The sequence below is a fragment of the Oryctolagus cuniculus genome, chromosome 10, assembly GCF_964237555.1.
Source record: "Oryctolagus cuniculus chromosome 10, mOryCun1.1, whole genome shotgun sequence".
NCBI classification, from domain to species: Eukaryota; Metazoa; Chordata; class Mammalia; order Lagomorpha; family Leporidae; genus Oryctolagus; species Oryctolagus cuniculus.
The window spans coordinates 81,738,606-81,754,515 of record NC_091441.1 but is presented as its reverse complement, the minus strand read 5'-3'; the positions used below and the strand labels follow the sequence as shown (position 1 = coordinate 81,754,515).

General features: G+C 39.4%; 1 pseudogene; it reads left to right on the top strand.

The window, feature by feature from the left end:
- The first annotated feature begins 8,157 nt into the window (after nt 1-8,157).
- On the top strand, nt 8,158-8,330 carry LOC108177180 (DNA-directed RNA polymerases I, II, and III subunit RPABC4 pseudogene; annotated as a pseudogene).
- Nucleotides 8,331-15,910: the final 7,580 nt, after the last annotated feature.

Below are 15,910 nucleotides of genomic sequence, written 5' to 3'. Positions count from 1 at the left end.
ATGCAAGAAGCAGATCTCAAAAAATTGATAAGAACATTAAGAAGTTCTCAAAAACAAATTCTTGAACTACAGAAATCCTTAATGGACAAGATAGAAAATCTCTCTTGGGAAAATGAAATATTAAGGAGGAATCAAAATGAAACGAAACAACTAGTACAACAGGAAACTGTGATAGTGACTGAAGTGAAGAATTCAATAGATCAAATGAAAAACACAATAGAGAGCCTTACAAACAGAATGGGTGAAGCAGAAGAGAGAATATCGGACTTAGAAGACAGAGAACAGGAAAGGATACAGTCAGACCAAAGAAAAGAAGAGGAAATTAGAAATCTAAAACATATTGTCGGGAATCTTCAGGATACTATTAAAAAACCCAACATTCGGGTTCTAGGAGTTCCTGAAGGCATGGAGAGGGAGAAAGGATTAGAAGGCCTTTTTAGTGAGATATTAGCAGAAAATTTCCCAGGTTTGGAGAAGGACAGAGACCTCCTAGTACAGGAAGCTCACAGAACCCCTAATAAACACGACCAAAAGAGATCCTCACCACGACACATTGTAATTAAACTCTCCACAGTGAAACATAAAGAAAAGATCCTAAAATGTGCAAGAGAGAAACGTCAGATTACTCTCAGAGGATCTCCAATCAGACTCACAGCTGACTTCTCATCAGAAACCCTGCAAGCTAGGAGGGAATGGCGAGATATAGCCCAGGTACTAAGAGAGAACAACTGCCAGCCCAGAATATTATATCCTGCAAAGCTATCATTTGTGAATGAAGGTGAAATAAAGACTTTTCATAGCAAACAGAAATTGAAAGACTTTGTGGCCACTCGTCCAGCCCTGCAAAAGATGCTTAAAGATGTATTACACACAGAAACACAGAAACACGGTCATCAATATGAAAGAAGGTAAAGGAAGGAAACCAAGGAAGGAAACCTCACAGCAAAAGATCACAGGGAATTCAAAGCATATATTAGAACTTATCTTTGGCAAATGGCAGGGCAAAGTTACCACTTATCATTAGTCACATTGAACGTGAATGGCCTGAACTGTCCAGTTAAAAGACACCAATTGGCTGATTGGGTTAAGGAACAAAACCCATCTATTTGCTGCTTACAAGAAACACACCTTTCCAACAAAGATCCATACAGACTGAAAGTGAAAGGCTGGAAAAAGATATACCATGCCAACAGAAATGAAAAAAGAGTGGGCGTAGCAATCTTAATATCAGACAACATAAACTTTACCACAAAAACTGTTAAGAGAGACAAAGAGGGACACTACATAATGATTAAGGGATCAATTCAACAGGAAGATATAACAATTATCAATGTATATGCACCTAACTACAGGGCACCGGTTTATCTAAAAGATTTGTTAACGGACTTAAAGGGAGACTTAGACCCCAATACAATAGTACTGGGGGACTTCAATACTCCACTCTCAGAAATAGACAGATCAATAGGACAGAAGATCAACAAGGATACAGTAGATTTAAACGACACTATAGCCCAAATGGATCTAACAGATATATACAGAACTTTCAATCCTACAGCTAAAAATTTTACATTCTTCTCAGCAGTACATGGAACCTTCTCTAGGATTGACCACATACTAGGCCATAAAGCAAGTCTCAGCAAATTCAAAAGAATTAGAATCATACCATGCAGCTTCTCAGACCATAAAGGAATGAAGTTGGAAATTAGCAACTCAGGAATCCCTAGAGCATACGCAAACACATGGAGATTGAACAACATGCTCCTGAATGAACAATGGGTCATAGAAGAAATCAAAAGAGAAATCAAAAACTTTCTGGAAGTAAATGAGGATAACAGCACAACATACCAAAACTTATGGGACGCAGCAAAAGCAGTGTTAAGAGGAAAGTTTATATCAATAGGTGCCTACATCAAGAAATTGGAAAGGCACCAAATAGATGAACTTTCAATTCACCTCAAGGATCTAGAAAACCTACAGCAAACCAGACCCAAATCTAGTAGGAGAAGAGAAATAATTAAAATCAGAGAAGAAATCAACAGGATTGAATCAAGAAAAACATTACAAAAAATCAGCCAAACGAGGAGCTGGTTTTTTGAAAAAATAAACAAAATTGACACCCCATTGGCCCAACTAACTAAAAAAAGAAGAGAAAAGACCCAAATCAATAAAATCAGAGATGAAAAAGGAAATGTAACAACAGACACCACAGAAATTAAAAGAATCATCAGAAATTACTACAAGGACTTGTATGCCAGCAAACAGGGAAACCTATCAGAAATGGATAGATTCCTGGACACATGCAACCTACCTAAATTGAACCAGGAAGACATCGAAAACCTAAACAGACCCATAACTGAGACAGAAATTGAAACAGTAATAAAGGCCCTCCCAACAAAGAAAAGCCCAGGACCAGATGGATTCACTGCTGAATTCTACCAGACATTTAAAGAAGAACTAACTCCAATTCTTCTCAAACTATTCAGAACAATCGAAAAAGAGGGAATCCTCCCAAATTCTTTCTATGAAGCCAGCATCACCTTAATTCCTAAGCCGGAAAAAGATGCAGCACTGAAAGAGAATTACAGACCAATATCCCTGATGAACATAGATGCAAAAATCCTCAATAAAATTCTGGCCAATAGAATGCAACAACACATCAGAAAGATCATCCACCCAGACCAAGTGGGATTTATCCCTGGTATGCAGGGATGGTTTAATGTGCGCAAGACAATCAATGTGATACACCACATTAACAGACTGCAGAAGAAAAACCATATGATTCTCTCAATAGATGCCGAGAAAGCATTTGATAAAATACAACACCCGTTCATGATGAAAACTCTAAGCAAACTGGGTTTGGAAGGAACATTCCTCAATACAATCAAAGCAATCTATGAAAAACCCACAGCCAACATCCTATTGAATGGGGAAAAGTTGGAAGCATTTCCACTGAGATCTGGTACTAGACAGGGATGTCCACTCTCACCACTGCTATTCAATATAGTTCTGGAGGTTCTAGCCAGAGCTATTAGGCAAGAAAAAGAAATTAAAGGGATACAAATTGGGAAGGAAGAACTCAAACTATCCCTCTTTGCAGATGACATGATTCTTTATTTAGGGGACCCAAAGAACTCTACTAAGAGACTATTGGAACTCATAGAAGAGTTTGGCAAAGTAGCAGGGTATAGAATACTTCTTTTTTTTAAAGATTTATTTATTTATTTGCAAGTCAGAGTTACACACACACACACACACACACACACGGAGAGAGAGATCTTCCATCCAATAGTTCACTCCCCAGATGGCCACAATGGCCAGAGCTGTGCCAATCCGAAGCCAGGAGCCAGGAGCCTCTTCCAGGTCTCCCGCATGGGTGCAGGGGCCCAACAACTTAAGACATCTTCCACTGCTTTCCCAGGCCATAGCAGAGAGCTGGATCACAAGTGGAGCAGCCCGGTCTCAAACCAGTGCTCATATGAGATGCTGGTGCTTCAGGCCAGGGTGTTAACCTGCTGCACCACAGAGCCGGCCGGTGTCTGTGTGAACATATATGTATATGTTAGTATACGCGTATATATTTCTCTGTCAGCTGAGTGGGCCTCAAATAAATGATATGCTTGTAACAACGAGCACCTTTTGCCTCAAGATGTAGGTTTCTAATACAACTCTCTAATAAAAAGGAGCAAGGAATCTTGGAAGAAACAGCTGATTCTAAGACAGGGGAAGCATCTTTTAGGGCCAGAACGTAAGGAAGTAGATAAAGTACACTGCCCCATTGATGGTGGCATGTCAGAAGAACACAGGCACCCATAGAAAGAGCTCTCAATGGCTAAAGCTGGAAGAAATGAACTGAAAATAAAGTGGCATTGAGTTATAACTCAAAGTATAAAGTAAATATCCATGAGTCTCTACCAATGTAAGAAGTGATTGAATAAGTTAATAAGTGGGGGAGAGGAGATAGACTAAATAAATCTTTTTTGCAGTAGAATTCCAAATAAATCAGGTGTATATTACATGGTAAAGCAATAGGACCATAACCCCCTATTCCTTAAGTGTGTGCTGGGTGATTTCTTTCCAAGCATTACACTATGGAAAGATGATGAAAAAGGAGTAAATTTATACTAGAGAAACCTGACAAATACCATGTGAGCCAGGTTATAAAGATCAGTATCAAGACATAAATCATGTGGCTAGGATGTACACTTGATGTGATACAATGGAAACAGCACTTCAGCCTGTGGTCTTTCTCCTCAAAACTCATAATCTCTCTGTAATGGTGAGAAAAACATCAGACAAAGCCCAGCAGAGGGACATTCTAGAAACACCTCCCAGTGACTTTCAGAACTATTGAAGTGGTGTGGCACAGAGGTTTAACTGCCACCTGCAGCCCTGGCATCCCACATCCAAGTGCTGGTTCGAGTCCCTGGTGCTTCACTTCTGACCCAGGTTCCTGCTGATGGGAAGGCAATGGAGGAAGGACCAAGTACCTGGACCCTTGTAACCACCTGGGAGACCAGAATGGAGTTCGTGGTCATGGCTTTGATATGGTCCAGAGCTTGCCTTGCTGTTGCAGTTATTTGGGGAGTGAAGGCATTTCTCTCTCTCTCTCTCTCTCTCTCTCAAAAATACTATTGAAGTAATCAAAGCAAAGGAAGTTAAAGAAGCTGTGTGAGCTAAGAGGAGTCTAAAGGACATGGCTACATGAACTGTGCATCCTGGGTAGAGATTAGGTAAAAACTAAGGAAATTTATTTATTTAATTATTTATTTATTTTTTAAAGATTTATTTATTTATTTGAAAGAGTTACGCAGAGAGAGGAGAGGCAGAGAGAGAGAGAGAGAGAGAGAGAGAGAGAAACAGGTCTTCCATCCGATGATTCACTCCCCAATTGGCTGCAATGGCTGGAGCTGTGCCGATCCAAAGCCAGGAGCCAGGAGCCAGGAGCCAGGAGCTTCTTCTGGGTCTCCCAAATGGGTGCGGAGGCCCAAGGACTTGGGCCATCTTTTACTGCTTTCTTAGGCCATAGCAGAGAGCTGGATCGGAAGTGGAACAGCCAGGTCTTGAATTGGAGCTCATATGGGACACTGGCACTTCAGGCCAGGGTGTTAACCCTCTGTGCCACAGCACCAGCCCCAAAACTAAGAAAATTTAAATTAAGTATGGTATTCAGTTGATAACAATGCACTACTATTGGTACATTAATTATGCTCAATGTCTGATGTGAATTATAGTGGTAATTGTGTGCAGAGAGCAGGAAGGGAGAGTGTATGAGAACTCTATTACTTGTTCACTTTTTCCATAAATGTAAAACTATTTTTAAAAATAAAATCTGTCAGCCGGCGCCGCGGCTCACTAGGCTAATCCTCCGCCTTGCGGCGCCGGCACACCGGGTTCTAGTCCCGGTCGGGGTGCCGGATTCTGTCCCAGTTGCCCCTCTTCCAGGCCAGCTCTCTGCTGTGGCCAGGGAGTGCAGTGGAGGATGGCCCAAGTGCTTGGGCCCTGCACCCCATGGGAGACCAGGAAAAGCACCTGGCTCCTGGCTCCTGCCATCGGATCAGCGCGGTGTGCCGGTCGCAGCGCGCCAGCCGCGGCAGCCATTGGAGGGTGAACCAACGGCAAAGGAAGACCTTTCTCTCTGTCTCTCTCTCTCACTGTCCACTCTGCCTGTCAAAACAAACAAACAAACAAACAAACAAAAATAAAATCTGTCAGAACAAAATGTGATGTACTATTGAGAAAATTTGATATATAAAACTACTGAGTGGTACAACTTAAGAAAGCAATTTTTATTTTAGTTGTTACAGAAAATTATTAGTTTTAGGGCTCCTTTAAAGCTGAACTGTCCTAACCAGCATCTCTACCATGTGATTTTATTTATAAATATTTTATTGCAAATATATAATTCTCCAGTATTATAGTTGTTGAACTGATAAGACATGCTGAATAGAAGCGATTGACATACAAATAATTTTTTAAAGGGAATCCAGATAAGTCTGAGTGTATATGTGTGTGTGTGTGTGTAAGGTTTTAGAGCACATAATTTATTCAAAGTTTAAGCATCTCTCCCAACCTGTCACTTGTAAGGTATCATAACACCAACATTACACACACACTGAATTCTTCACTTGGTTGTCATCATAAGACATCTTGGATGAATTCTGTGGTTAAATAAATTATTATTTTCAAGGTAGTTATGTAAATTTAAAATCTGACTTGTTAACGTGCTAAAACTGAAGGAGGTCATTACTTACTTTCCATTTATTTTCTTACATTTATAGTAAGCTGTTAACAATATTCTTCTGTTTCTTTTACCATGAATTAAGACAATCTGTGTAAATCTCTTGGCACTAAGATTAGTGTATTTTTTTAATTAGCTTTTGAAACTATTTTTTTTTAACTTTTATTTAATGAATATAAATTTCCAAAGTACAGCTTATGGATTACAATGGTTTCCCCTCCAAAAAGTCCTTCCCACCCGCAACCCTTCCCTTTCCCACTCCCTCTCCCCTTCCATTCACATCAAGATTCATTTTCGATTCTCTTTATATACAGAAGATCAGTTTAGCATACATTAAGTAAAGATTTCAACAGTTTGCTCCCACACAGCAACACAAAGTAAAAAATACTGTTTGAGTACTAGTTATAGCATTAGATCTCAATGTACAGCACACTAAGGACAAAGCTCCTACATGAGGAGTAAGTGCACAGTGACTCCTGTTGTTGACTTAACAAATTGACACTCTTGTTTATGGCATCAGTAATCACCCTGGGCTCTTGTCATGAGCTGCCAAGGCTATGGAAGTCCCCTGGGTTCACTGACTCTGATCATTTTTAGACAAGGCCATGGTCAAAGTGGAAGTTCTCTCCTCCCTTCAGAGAAAGGTACCTCCTTCTTTGATGACCCATTCTTTCCACTGGGATCTCACTCGTGGAGATCTTTCATTTAGGTGTTTTTTTTTTTTTTTTTTTTTTTTTTTTTTTTTTGCCAGAGTGTCTTGGCTTTCCATGCCTGAAATACTCTCATGGGCTTTTTAGCCAGATCCGCATGCCTTAAGGGCTGATTATGAGGCCAGAGTGCTGTTAGGACATTTGCCATTCTATGGGTCTGCTGTGTATCTCACTTCCCATGTTGGATCATTCTCTCCCTTTTTTATTCTATCAGCTAGTATTTGCAGACACTATTCTTGTTTTTGTGATCCCTTTGGTTCTTAGTCCTATCATTATGATCAATTGTGAACAGAAATCGATCACTGGGACTAGTGAGATGGCATTGGTACATGCCACCTTGATGGGATTGAATTGGAATCCCCTGGTATGTTTCTAACTCTACCGTTTGAGGTAAGTCAGCTTGAGCATGTCCCGAATTGCACATCTCTTCCCTCTCTTATTCCCACTCTTATATTTAACAGCGATCACTTTTCAGTTAAGTTTCAGCACTTAAGAAGAATTGTGTATTGATTACAGTATTCAACCAAAAGTATTAAGTAGAACAAACAAAAAAAATACTAAGAGGGATATCATATTAAGCTGCTCATCAACTGTCAGGGTGAGGGCTGATCAAGTCACCGTTTCTCATAGTGTTCATTTCACTTTAACAGGTTTCCTTTTTGGTGCTCAGTTATTATTATTATTACCTTGTAGTGCCTAAAAACAGTAGAACAAATGAAAAATACCTTTTTACAAAACCCTGGGGATTTTAAAATGTGTAATAAGTGTGAAGGAACTTTTAAAATTTCTAATGTTGTTCATAAACTTAAGAAATTAATAATTCCTTGGGGTTTTTGGAGCTCCCTTCAGCCTCAGAATGGTTCTGTGAGGTCTTCAGGGGAAATATTGGACTTGACGTTTTTGAATGGAAGAATTAAAAATCAGAGTATCAACAAGGCCAGCATCTTCATTTATAAAATCAGGTCACCACTATATACTTCTAGGCGCTGATACACATTATGCACAAAGATTTATGCCTGATTTTTTTAAAATGCTAGAATAAATCTTATTATTGTATTGTATGATTGCCCATGTCTCTAAGGCCCATTTATCCTGTGAGGGGCATTGATAGAGCTGGTGGCTAATAAGGATCCTGAAGTTGAGGACGTAGTGACAGCTGGGCCCTGTTAGGAATCTAGAAAGTTTGTCTGTGTTACATGGGACCTGACAATGGACATCCAAAAGGACATTCAGTCCCCCAAGCAGCAGCCACTGATCATATTTGAGGAGAATTTCACACAGGAAATGAAATGAAAACCAAGAATCCAATCAGATACATAGAATGTGGATACAGAAAAATGTACAAGAAAAGGACTAAAAGATGGGTCATTTCTGATGCTTGATGAAGCATGCAATTTTAGAGGAATATCTTCATTTGTACTAGGATTTGCTGCTAATGTTTCTCATTGTATCATTTTCAGTTTAGCATGCTTTATGATTGCAACTGTCTACATATGATTTCATTTTGAAAACCATATTCTATTTAGGGATCTGTTAATATAAAGAAATAATTTGTGCAATTATGTGATTTATAATGTAATTTTGTTGTTCATGTAATCTGATACACAATGAAGGTTCAAATTGCTTCCTCAAACTGTCCTTAAATTCAAAGCCTAGAAGCATCTGGGGTCCTTGATGTAGGTTTTTAGAGTCTTCTGAAAGGCTAGTGGAAGAAATTCCTTGGAAACTAAAACAAAGAAACAAACAAAAAGACTGAATTTGACAAGAGCTATGGCTTGTGCATCCCAGATTTTGCTTATTTCTTTAAGCATTTATTAAACTCCCTTCATAGCTATGGCCTGGATGAGGTACAATGGATTATGGAAAAATGAATTCAAGCTCAGTTGTGTCATCAAGGAAATAACATAACTGTTAAAGACCTTTTAATAAGAGAATATAGCAAGTTGACAGAAACAGACTTTAAAACTTTTAGAGTACTTCAAATTTTGCAACAATCAAGGAAATGTACAAGAATGGTTGATAGAGGATCTTGAACAAAGAGTAAATGTGGCTCCAATTTGTGCCTTGGAAATATGCATTTTTTCAATTGGATGCTAAATTGGTTTGCATTCTTTCAATAATTATCATCAAAACCATTACTTTAATAACAAAGGTAAATGAGCTATACTACATGTGCTTCCACAACACTAATTAGTCCCTTGTCCTTGAAAATAGAGAATGCTATCAGTTGATCATAAAAATGATGTTGGAGTCATCTGTGATTTTTCTCTCAGGCAGGAAAAGATGAAAAGATGGTTGTAGAAACAGGGAATAGTGTGGTAGTCACCAGGAACTAACTGCAAGGGGTAATGGGGGGTTGCTATTCAACAGGTATAAAGTTTCAGTTATGCAAATGAATACATTCTAGGCACCTGCTACACAATACTATAATATCAGTTAACAATATTGTACACTTAAAATTTTGCTGAGAACATAGATTTCATAGTAAGTGTTCTTAACATAGCAATAATTTTAAAACCTATGCTAAGAAAATGGGCTCTAGAGGCATGAGCTTTCCATCTGGTTTGAATGGATCTCTAACCTAAGTGGTAACGTATAATGGACTTAAAGGAGATGGCAATGTGAATTAGAACAGGTATTTCCAGTGACTTGAGAAGCACAGTAGAGGACATTGGTATATCATTATTATTATTATTATTATCATTATTATGCTGCTGCTAAGATCCCTGCCTTTAACTTCTCTGCGACCTTGGGCAGTTTATTTCAGCATTTTGAAGAAGTTCTTACTTGCATAAAGAAGAGGCTGAAATAAATGATTTTTAGGTTTTTTTCCCCAAGCACTTACTGTATTTTATTATCTTTCACAAAAATGAGGTTTGTTTTTTCTTGCTTGCCCCCTTTTCATATCAGTAGCATCTCCTTTATGAATTTTCATTCCCTACAGTTTTTTCTTGCTGCCCTAGTCCTTTTCTTCAAACTCAGTGCTATACAAACTGAATTTGCAATATACAAAGTTATCTCTGAGGACTCCACATAAAACAATATTCAAGAGCTTTAAACTCAGAGTGACACTTAAGGATAGAAACAGTCAGATAAAAAGCAAGGTTTCTGATTTTCACTAAAATGAATTTTCCGAATCTGCATTTCTAAAGTCTAACAGACATGGTTGCTGCAGTCATTATGTGAGGCAAGGTGGAAGCCCCAGAACTAGGAGAATTTAATCAAAACTTTTCTTAGTGCCTCTGAGCTCCAAAATATTTTCCCTTCCCCAATGATGAACTATCCCATGAAATCACTTTCATTTGTGAGTTACATATTCATGGGGACAGCCCTTTCTTCCAGCTTAACTAATGGAAAGCATGTGGCTACAGAGTACACCAGTGGGGAATGTTAGTTGGTGGGGTGGTGCTGAAAGATTCTATTAGTTCACTCCAGGGGAAAACCGTGAGCAGCCAGAGTATTGTGGACCCTCAGTTACTTTTGAAAAAGAGACATCATGAACCTGTACCCAACCCTTATAGCATTTGGAAAGTGAACCAGCAGATGGGCACTCTCTCTCTGCCTCTCATACAAATAAATAAAATAATTATATTATAAAAATAGTTTAAAATGAGGCCAGCATTTTCGCTCAGCAGGTTAAGCTGTTCCCAGCAATGCCAACATCTTGTATGAGCACTGTTTTGAATCCCAGCTGCTCTGCTTCTGATCCAGCTTCCTACGGATGGCACCTGAGAAAACAGCGGAAGATGGCCTGAACACTTGAGTCCTTGCTACCCACGTGGGAGACCTTCATAGAACTCCAGGCACCTGGCTTCTGCCTGGCCCAACCCTCCCTGGTCATTATGACCATTTGAGAGGTGCACCAGCAGATGGAAGATCTCTGTCTCTGCCTCTCTCTCCATCTCTGTAACTCTGTCTTTAAAATCAATACATAAATCTTCCTAAGGGAATAATTCATATTGAAAACAATGCAGGAGGAATCATGAAATCCAAGGACAGAAAGTATCAATCTATGTCATTCTCTCCCCATACTGCTGAAGGATTACAAAGGGCTAGAATGTGGCTCCCTCTCTTGAACTTCTCTTTTAATCAAGAGGGCAAGACATCTAAAGGGCAGTTTGATTTCCAACCAATGCTTACTATCATTGAATTGTCTCATCTACTCATTTCAGTTATTCATTCATTTTATTTTTCCCATAAATATAAAGTGTTTTCTATGTGTTAGACAGTTTTCTTGGTCCCAGTGAACAAAATAAACACTTAATGGTCAGACTAAAAAATAAGATACATAAGTAATATGTGGGTGGTGTTAAATTGTACAGACAATGAACAGGGAAAGGAACCAAGAGCTTATGGAAAGGTGGCATTCTAGCAAACATCAGGGTGGTACAGAGTTAGTCATATGGATATCTTAGGGAAAGGCATCAAAGGCAGAGGAAATAACCAGTGCAAAGGCCCTGAGGCAGGGTTTGGCTGGCATATTTGAGCAAAACTAAGGAGACCCATGAGGCCAGACTGGAGGATACAGAGAAGGCAAAGTAACAGACATAGGTTAGATAGATAGAGGTGGGAGTCATATGATCATATACTTCTAGAACTTGGGAATTGCTTGCATGGGTTTTGAAAAAGAGACATAATACGGGGCCGGTGCTGTGACTCACTTAGTTAACCCTCCACCTGCAGCGCTGGCATCCCCTATGGGCACCAAGTTCTAGTCCTGATTGCTCCTCTTCTAGTCCAGCTCTCTGCTGTGGCCCAGGAGGGCAGTGGAGGATGGCCCAAGTGCTTGGGCCCCTGCACCTGCATGGGAAACCAGGAAGAAGCACCTGACTCCTGGCTTTGGATCAATGCAGCACGGGCCGTAGTGGCCATTTGGGGGGTGAACCAACGGAAGGAAGACCTTTCTCTCTGTCTCTCTCTCACTGTCTATAACTCCATCTGTCAAATAAAAAAAAGAAAAAAAGAGAGACATAATTATCCTATACCCAGCCCTTACAGGGAGTTTTGAAGGGAAGAATGTCATGACCAGACACATTTTAAAGATTGTGTTTGCTGCTGTGTTGAAAATAGACTGCAGAGGCACAGGCAAACTGTGCAAAGCCTCTAGGAAGCTAGTGGAGATGGTGAGAGATGCCAGAAGCCGTGGAGTTGTTGAAGACGTAGTTGGATTCTGAGTGTATTTTGAAAGCAGAAACAACAAAATTGCTGATAGATTGGGCATCAAATGTGAAAAAGAAAGCATGATCGGGGAGGAGTCTGGGTTTTTGGTGTTTTGGTTATAATTTTGGAGAGCTGAAGTAACAGAAAAATGCAATAAATAAATACTCATACTTTCCAAATATGCAGCTGCTGTAGTTCACATAGTAGTTTTTGTGTGTGCCATTTGGAGTCAAGGCATGCTAACATCCAGTTTGACCCAGGGAGTATGAGTGTTTTGTTTCCTAAGAACTCAACCAATGGTAAGACATTAGATGTTGAGGCAAACTCTCTTTTCATTTTACTCAAACATTGCCTTTTCCAAAAATTGTACGTTCACATGTAGTTTATTTTTTTTTTAATTTTTTGCCAGGCAGAGTGGACAGTGAGAGAGAGAGACAGAGAGAAAGGTCCTACCTTGCCGTTGGTTCACCCTCCAATGGCCGCCGCGGCTGGTGCGCTGTGGCCGGTGCACCGCGCTGATCCGATGGCAGGAGCCAGGTGCTTCTCCTGGTCTCCCATGGGGTGCAGGGCCCAAGCACCTGGGCCATCCTCCACTGCACTCCCTGGCCACAGCAGAGAGCTGGCCTGGAAGAGGGGCAACCGGGACAGAATCTGGCACCCCGACCGGGACTAGAACCAGGTGTGCTGGCGCCGCAAGGTGGAGAATTAGCCTAGTAAGCAGCGGCGCCGGCTCACCTGTAGTTTTAACATATGATACACAAAGATCATGTATGTACTTAAATCTTTTCTCCCACTAGTATTATCTTGCAAGATTATAGAACACTTCAGGTATGGTTTATTCTTTATTTTATTTTTAATTTTTTATCTTTTTTTAAGATTTTATTTATTTATTTGAGAGGCATAGTTACAGACAGTGAGAAGAGAGACAGAGAGAAAAGTCTTTCATCCACTGGTTCACTCCCCAGATGGCTACAATGGCTGAGCCAGGAGCTTCTTCTGGGTCTCCGACGTGGGTGCAGGGACCCAAGCACTAGGACCATCTTCTTCTGCTTTCCCAGGCCATAGCAGAGAGCTGGGTCAGAAGAGGAGCAGCCGGGACTTGAACCAGTGTCCATAAGGGATGCTGGCACTGCAGGTGGAGGGTTAACCTACTGTGCCACAGCACCAGCTCCTCAGCTGTGGTTCAGACACTGATATAGTCAAGCTACAAAATAATTCCATCACCACAGTGTTTCCCAGCTTTCAATACGCTCTGTAACTGCAGCTACTTCCTGTCCTTAGCTCTTGACAGCTATTGTCCCTCTACTCTCTGCTGTTTATACCATACTCAAAACACTACTCTCTCTAAGAGAAAATTGGTGGCATTGGAATATGTTTAGAGAAGAGCTATTTAGGTTGAGAAAAAGTACAAAATCATGATATATGAGGAAACATCACAGAATATTTATCACAGAAAAAAAATCAAACTCAGAGCAAAAAATATGTAGCTCTCTTTTAGATTTTGAAGGTTACCATGTGTCTGAGGGCTTAGAACTTTGTTTTTTTAAATCATTTTTTTAATTTTTGTAAGGTCAACATTTATTTTATGTAATATTTCATTTATTTCATATATACAGATTTAGAAGCAAAGTGGTATTTCCCACCCTACCCTCCTTCCTGCCCACACTCCTACCCTCCTTTCTCTTCCCTTTCGTATTCTTTCTTTGAATTTTTGCAATGACATGCTTGCAGTTTATTTTAAAATCATAAGCTTAACCCTCCACTAAGTAAGAATTTAACCAGTAGTAAGAATTAAAAACAAAAACAAAAATACTGTGGGACCAATCTATATAACTTCTTCAAAAGAGACTCTGTTTCCATATTAGGAAGAACTTTTAGAATGAGGAAAAATTACTAATTACTTCAGAAGGTAAATTCATTTTTGGTTCAAGCATATAGAGATAAGCAATACTGGGTAATAATTCTAGAACTTTCTAGGGATTTGAACTTCATAAATTTCTTTAAACACTGACATTGTGGGAAGTACGTTTTCCTTCTCCTTAATGTCTTCATTTAGCTTAGTTTTTAGTTGATATTTTGTGATATTGTAGACTAAGAGGCAATTTTAAGAAACAATACAAAAAGATCCTTTTTCTGTTTTGCCAACTTTGTTCCAATGGTAATGTTTTGCAAAATTAGAATAACCAGGATATTGGCTATGATACAATTAAACAATCTATTCCGATTTTCCAAGTTTCAATTATATTCATCCTATCTGTATAACTGTGTGGATTAGAAATGAAATTTATGCAATTGATCATATCTATAGGTTCTGGCATCCACCATGATAGTCAAGATAGTCAAGAGTTCCAACACTTCCAACACCACAGCATCATCTAAAAGAATTTTTTAAGCAAATTATTTATGTGAAAGGCAAAGAGGCAGACAGAAACAAAGAAGGGCAGAGGGAGAGACAGACAAAGAGGAAAAAATTCCCATGTGTTGATTCACTCCTTAAATGCTTACAAAGCAGAGGCATGGTCAGGCTGGAGCCAGGAGCTAGGAACTCAATCCTGGTCTTTCTCATAGGTGTCAGGAATCCTGCTACTCCTTGAGCCACCACTGCTGTCTCCGAAGTCTTTAACAGTAAGAAACTGGAGTCAGGAATCTGAATTTGGTATCAGAATCAGGCACTTGGATATGCGATGCAAGAATCTTCAACACTAGACCGAATGCCCACCTCTCACAAGCATCTTTTATGTTGTCCTTTAATTACCCTCATATCCTTCTTGTCATCCTTCTCTTCCCTCTGGGCTCTAATCCCTGACAACTACAATTTGCCTTCCTTATAAAAATGTTTGGCATTTCAAAAATATGACATAATGAGGAAGGTGTTGTGTGGCTCAGCAGGTTGGGCAGCTGTTTGGGATTCCTACTTCCCATTTCGGAGTGTTTGGGTAAGGTATTTGGGTTCATGTCACTCACCAGGGAGATCTGTGTGGAGGTCCAGTCTCCTTACTTTGGTGTGACCAAAGTAATTTCAGGAGCACACCAGTGGATGAAAAATCTCTCTTTCTGCTTCTCTCTCTCTCTCTCTCATGTTCTGCCTTTGAAATAAAATAAATAAATTGATAAAATTCATCAAAAAATCAAATCGACACTTTGCCCATTTAGGATTACCATTTTTCCCCCTTAGCATAATTCCCTGGAATTCATCTCGATTGTTATTTGCATCAATAACTTGTTTCTTTTATTGCTAAGTTCGACTCCATAGCGTGCATGTACAAATGTCTGTTTATCATTCAACTCTTGAAGAACATTTATGCTGATCCTAGGTTTTAGCTCCTGGAAATAAAGCAGCTATGATTATTTGTATATAAGAGTTTTTGAGTGTGTGAGGATAATTTTTCATTTCCCTGGGAAATTTCTCCAAGAGTGGGACCGCTGGGTCATATTCATGTTACATGAACATGTTCAGTCTTTACAAAAATAAATTGCCAAACTGTCTTCCAGAGTTCCTGTACCCTTTTATATTCCCAGTCTCTCCTTTTCAATGTGGTGGTTTATCTTTTGTTATTGAATTCTAATTGGGATAAATGAACTGCAATGTGGGAAGGATTTCAGAAATATTTTGGAGATATGTAGAATAAAGTTATGTCCTGTACTAATTTGAAAAAGAGAAAAACCTGTTAAACTACACCTCTTTTTAATATAATAAAGTCATAAGAAAGGCTTCATACTAACACAGAGCATATAGTTCTTTTAGATTTTCAGAGAAGTGTTTGTCATAATCCCACATGACCCAGCACTATTTAAAACTAAA